The sequence below is a fragment of the Mesocricetus auratus genome, unplaced genomic scaffold, assembly GCF_017639785.1.
Source record: "Mesocricetus auratus isolate SY011 unplaced genomic scaffold, BCM_Maur_2.0 Super-Scaffold_100009, whole genome shotgun sequence".
NCBI classification, from domain to species: Eukaryota; Metazoa; Chordata; class Mammalia; order Rodentia; family Cricetidae; genus Mesocricetus; species Mesocricetus auratus.
The window spans coordinates 62,269,747-62,276,400 of NW_024429193.1; positions in this window are offsets into that span (position 1 = coordinate 62,269,747).

A 6,654-nucleotide genomic window follows, 5' to 3' on the forward strand; every position below is an offset into this window, starting at 1 on the left:
CATGAGTTTTTATTACTTTATTTTACTTTTATTTATTTATTTGGTTTTTCCCTGAGACTGAGTTTCTCTCTGGACATCTGCATTCCTCTGCTTCTGTAGTGATGAGATAACAGGCGTGTGTCACCAATGCCCAGCTGCTGCTATTGAATTGTTAGCAGGTCTTCTTAAAATAGCCCTGCAGGTTTTTTGGTCACATATACCAAGTCAGTGCTTAAAGGAACCACCTGAGTTTCTGCTTGTCTCAAGCAAAATAAAGCCCGTCTTAGAAAATGGTGCTATCAGAAACCTGTGCTTAACTCTGTTTTTTAAAATCCCATTTAAAGCTTCTTTCTTTCTTATGTGGAAACTCATGCAACCAATGTTGGGTGCCATTTTGTTAAAGGATTCCTGCCTGGGTTCCATAACCACTTTAACCCCAAAATAACACAGGAAGACTATATTTGTTACAATGCTGCTGGCCAATATCCAGGGCTTATCATTGGCTAGTTCTGTCTTAAGAATTAATACATATGTGTTTCTATAATTTGTTATTTTTATAGGTTACTTTACACTAAGTGGCCATGAGGTGTCTTAGTCAAATTGAATATCAATTTTGATTGTATTCACAGATTTCTTCACCTGTGGAAAAAGAAAGCAAAACCTGTTCCCCAGGGTTACATGTCCTGGCTTCCACAGGATGGTCAAGACATCTTTAAAATAAATTGGCTGACTTAAGTCCATAGTCTTTTCTATTATACAATGTCTCTCTGCAGTTGATGTTCCTTTCTAATTAGCATTCAGAAATGTCAAATTTAATGAAGAATTATGCAATCTATTTTGGGGTTCTTTATCATCTGTTTTCTGTTCATTCAGCATTTCCTTTGGACCTTGAATTGAATTTTCTATGATTGTCTGCCCAGTAGGATTCTGTGGTATACCTGTAACATGCTTTCTACAATAGTGAGGTCATTTCTTAGACACACATGCTGGAGCATTGTCTATCTTCATTTGTGCAGGTATAACTGTAATGGCCATGACTTCTAGCAAATGTGACACTACGGAATTAGCCTTTTCTGAACTCAAAGCAGTTGTCCATTGGAAACCTGACTAGGTACCAATGTTATAGTGTAAATATTTTAATTTTCCAAATGCTATGAAATTGAACCCAATCATCTGTCATATTTCATTCTTTTGAGTATCCTTTGGGTTACTTCCTGCAGGTAGTGAATTTGGTTGTTTAAAGAACAAGTAGGATATTTCCTTATAATTTCTTTTGATTAGTGTCATGGGATAGAAAATTCTGTGTTTAAATCATAGCTATTGTCATGGTGATTTTATGAAATTCTGATGCCTTTAGCACATTTCTTCTCATTAGTTGATGAATTTCATGATTATTTTTTGCTAGATGGTGTGGCAGACTTGTATGGGATCTGGTATTTGTTTTATGTGTATAGGATGACTCCTGTCCCTGACAATATCTTGTAACTTAATAAATAATTAAGTCAATTCTGTATCATCTGGTATGAATTCAGAAGTTTCAATATTTAAACAACTCATTCTATACTTTGTGAATTAGTAACTATGTTGACGTATTGGGCGACTCTACCCCCAACCAGCATGGAGGTCAAAGAGGGTGATGTGCACTGTTCCTCAGTCCCACAGCCTCACTGAAACCCAGAGACAATCAGGCCCAAAAGGCAGCCAAGTTGAGCAAGATTTTGTTTATTGTGTAACAGTGAAGTTTTCTTAGAGTAAAAACCCCAGTGTGGGAAAATCATTAAGCAATATTTTCACAGGTATTCCTGTGATGTATTTAGTGTCCTTTCCCCCCAATGGGACATTCTGAAAGTGTTTTGAACTCATCATTCTGACTTTGGGCAGCTACTTGTTTTTCTTAGTAAACACTTGAAGCTTCACCTCCTTAGCTTCCTCCCAATGCCATTTTGTAAAGGTGACTGTTGTCATCTTTGACCACTCCAGGTTTAGCATGTACATGATCAGACCTCCTCCACATTGTGGAGTTCTTTATGATACATTAAGACCATGAGAATAGCCTATAAATCTGACTTCTGGGCAGAATTATAAGGACTTACATCCACTTTACTTGTGTTTTCTATTTGTTATCTGCCTTTCCTGATTTATTTGCATCACTATAGAATATAGGGGTTCCAATTACTGGTGTTTGTTTCCATTACTATGTGAGGAATGATGTAGTTAGTTCTCTTTGTATGTATAATCCTATTGCTTTTGTGATAATTGTTGTTAACCTCTCCCCAAAAATCACTATGTGCCCTTTGCCAGTGTTCACTGTCTAACCACTATCAGTCAGTTTCATCATTAGTACAATTTACTATAATTTCTGCTGGATCAAGTCCTGCTAATTGACAAACTCTCAACATTCCTTTTAGAATTACCTCAGAAATCTTGCAATAAAAGTTTTTTAATTTTTTTACTCTGTTTCAGTGGCAAAGAGACCATTCTAAGGTAATATCTTCACTCCGCATTAAAATTCCTGTAAGAGAATGCTTAGAGGTTAATTTGATTGGAATGCAGTCAAGCTTTGGATGTATATATACACATGTGCAATATGTAATTTACTTTCCACTGATACCAATTCTTTTACTACTTCAGATGTTAATTCTTTGGGCCTACTTAAGTCCTTGTCACCTTGTAAGGTTTTGTTTATAATTTATTCCAATAATGTTTCCTAGATGTAAAATGTCTTCTAGCATTCTTTGAAAATCTTTAAGTGTCCTCAATCAATCTCTTCTAATTTGCACATTTTGGGGTCTATTTTTTTGTAAACCTATTTTATAATTAATAGAATTTTCCCCTCTGTATTATTTAGCAGTAATTTGAAATCCCCAACACAGAAAAATTTTCTTTACTTCTTAAAACATTCTTTCTAAATTAGCTCTATTATCTACAGTTTAATCAAATAATAATAGTCCTCCAGGTATTGGTAAAGTACAGATTATTGGAATTATTTATATATTATTTCCAACACATCTCTTGCAAAATATTGGCACATGGTGGGGCTATTCAACATTCCCTGTGGGAGAGTAATCTACTGATATCTCTTAGAAGGCTGAGAATTAGTATAAGTAGGCACTATGAAGACAAATTTTCCTCTTTTTCTTGTAATTGTATACTAAGGAAACAATCTTAATCAATAACTAGGAGAAACCATCATTTTGGCAATGGAGAAGGCACAGGACTTCCAGACTGCAAAAGGCTCATTGGCTGTACCACCTTATTAACAGCTCTTGGGTCTGTTACTTGTCTCTACTTCCCTGATTCCTTTTTGATAAAAATACAGTAGAATTCCAAGCGTTGATTGATTCCTCTATATGATGTGAATTTAGTTGCTCTTGTGCTAGCTCTTCTAACACCTTCAGTTTTTGCTGTTAAAAGTCATTGTGCAACCCATACAAGTTCATCTGCCAGTCATTTCAAAGGTAGGGCTGTTGGTGTCTTTGGAAGACTAGCAGCTCTTGTGCACTGTTCTTATACTACCTGAATGGTCAGTGATTGTTCTTTATAATACCTTCTTTTTTTGTACATTTTTAAAATTATTTTTATTATATAATATCTTCTTAAAAATATTCCAGAACCAAATGCTAATCAATGTTTGGTTTCTAATTTGGAGTGAATGTCTATCTGAGAATTCCATTGCTGTAATAAATCATTTCCCCAAGAAGTCATTGCAATATTAGCAACATACAGATTTAATATTCCTCTCTGTCCTTCTGGTCCTAAACATTCCAGCCATTTCCTGGTCTGTTTTACCTCAGATAAAGTTACAGTCATTAAGAGTTGAATATGTACATCCTGAAGAGTCCAATCATTTTGCCAAGATCTTTGTGATATAATGGCTACATCACCAGCCATGTTGGCAAACCCTTTAATGATAACATCATTTATTCCTACTTTTAATTTTGGTCCCCCTCATTTATAGAAATTTGTCAATATATTCACTTTGATTTTTTTTTACTTTTTTGTTCTCTCTTTTATAGGTCTTCAATGATCCAGAGCATTATGTTTTCTTTTAATGGATATTAAGCCTTTGAATTGCTCTCAGTGATGGTTTCCATGATGATAGGAAAGGACTAAACTGAACTGGTAATAGGTTTTGTCAGAGGCCTCTCAGGAAGTTTCCCTGATGGTAGGAATGGCTTACTTTGGTAATCTCTGGTCAACATAAATTCCTTTGTCTAATGCCTGCTTTTTCCCCACTATTTGCATAATCCAGAAGGGGAGGCACTCTGTTTGGACTATATTTATATCCCAGAAGAAATCCTCTGAAGGAGCTGATTTAAAGGCCTAATTATCTTTTTTGTATGGATAATTAGAATTTTTATTAGCCATTGATTCAATTGTTAGTTTTATAGAATCTGAGTCTGATATCATTTAATTTACCACTAATGACAGTCTTATAAGTCTGTGAATGCTTCCTTTGTGCCCTGTATAACTTTGTAAATGATCCAATTTTCGTGTCTGCTTCACTAATTCCTTCCAAGCATTCAAAGGTGAAAGTGAAGGAAGAGACAGTGACTTACAGTGACACAGGTGATGAGACAGACACAGAGAGAGTGAGAGAGAGACATACATAGAGATAAACAGAGAGAGATGAGATTCTGACAAGGTGACAGACATGCAGAGTCATCTTCATTATAAACAGGCAAGCACATGGGTGCAGGGAGGTAAATACATAGATTGACAGAGGGATGCTCAGCAACAGAGACAGAGAGAGAGAGAAACATATATACATACACACAGGCAGACAGAGAAACAGTGTCACTGAGAGAGATACAGAGAAAAAAGAATCACAGTGGCACACAAAAAGAGACACTGAGCAAGACAATGAGAGACAGACAGAGAGATACAGATAAGATATAAGATGAGGGACCCACAGAGAGGAGTAGAGGAGAGAGATCCATTCTAAACTACTAAATGAATGCCTGGAAGTTCTTTCCTCTAGGAAGAGGGGTTCATGTCCTGTATATGGACAGCATCCTACTCAAGATCAAATATGTGGAAAGAGTCAGTCAATCTGAGCTGAGAAGTTTCTATCACAAAGCAATAAGGATATGATATCCTTTTCCTGTTTTTAAATAACAAATAATTTTATTTCCTGATTTTGGTTTACTAGAAGTGTTAGAAATAAATAATCTCAGTCTCCAAAAAGGTAACTTCTTAACATGGCAAAAGAAACCAAGGAACGCTAATTCTTTCTGCAGAGTGGGTATGATTTGACCATACCCAGGCTACAACACTCACATGGATATGGTGTCTTCAGTCTTTGGTGCCTATCTCAACAGGGAGCTTGGTTGGGATTAACCTCAGTCTATGACTCCAGTGTAACCTGGAAATAGCTGTCTTTTGAGAAACAAAAGAGTGAGGCAGAGGAGGAAAAATGAGGGGCCATGAAGACCCAGCCTTTGAACTTGTTTCCAAGAGAAAATGAATTTCTGACAATGGTGGGGATGGAAGAATTCTTTCCCTAATATCTAAAAACAGACCCACAGTTCAGGTGGAGAAAATACGGATTCTCCATAAAGCAATGTCCTTTAACTTTATGAAAACCCATAAGTCTTTTGCAAAGACTAGACTACCAAAAGACTCTGCCTGATGTAGTTCTCTTCTTTGCCCATGGCATCTGTTCTACCAACTCTAACTGCCAAGAAAGAGGAGTGAGGCCTTTTGTGAATGTTGCAGCCATGACGGTGCTGCCCTAACTCCCACAACCTAAGCAGAACTGGATGAATTAATATAGGCTTCTACAAACAGAAACACCACAGAATCCACAACCTGGTTGTCAAATTTTTATTCACTTTATATTGTCTTTGTTTACAGAAATGGATGCACCCAGAGAGACAAGAGGAGGACTTCATTCCTCTGGATCACCAGTTAGAGCAGGTTGAGAAGTCACCCATGTATACTGAGAGCTGAACTCATGCAACTGGTCCTCTGCCGGAGCAACAATTGCTTTGATCAACTGAGTCAACCCTTCAGTCCCCACATACTGAGTCTAGGGAGAAAAACTGTCTATTTGTCTTCCTCATCACTTGTAAGGAAATATTCATGTTTGTTTTCTCCTTTATGCTAAATCCTTGATCATATGCTCTGATCAGTCTAATACAGACAAGTTCCTCGAAAGAAACCCTGTTGGGATGTGCTTGGGGTCAACAACCCAACTGAATGTCCACATCCAACTCACTGTAGAGAAAGCAAACCAGTATAGCAACTGGGTAGAGTATCCTAGAATGTAGTGCTCTCCCTACCAAAAACTGCCATTCAACTCACTTCCAGGGGTATTATAGCCTCAGCCCCCATGCTGTCTTTCCACAGGTTCTATGAAAATGCTACATTGTCCCCCAGTCTACCCAGGTGTCCTTGGAAACAATGCTGGGTACTGCTTCTGGAATATACCTGTAGATTACAGCTGAGAGAATCCTAAGTTTGTTTGAGGCATTTGGCAGGGGGCTCCAGTAAAGAGCAGTGAGCAGAAGCCAGGAGCTGTATGCTTCAGCCACAAAGTGGGAATATGAGGCTTCCAGCTTGAGGTCTCTGAGGCCTCAGAAGCATGAGCTGCAATGAAATCCAGTGCCTGGGTTTTCAGCTGCCCTGCACTGAGAAGGTCAGCCAGGAAGAGAGTGTGGCCACATTTTCCAC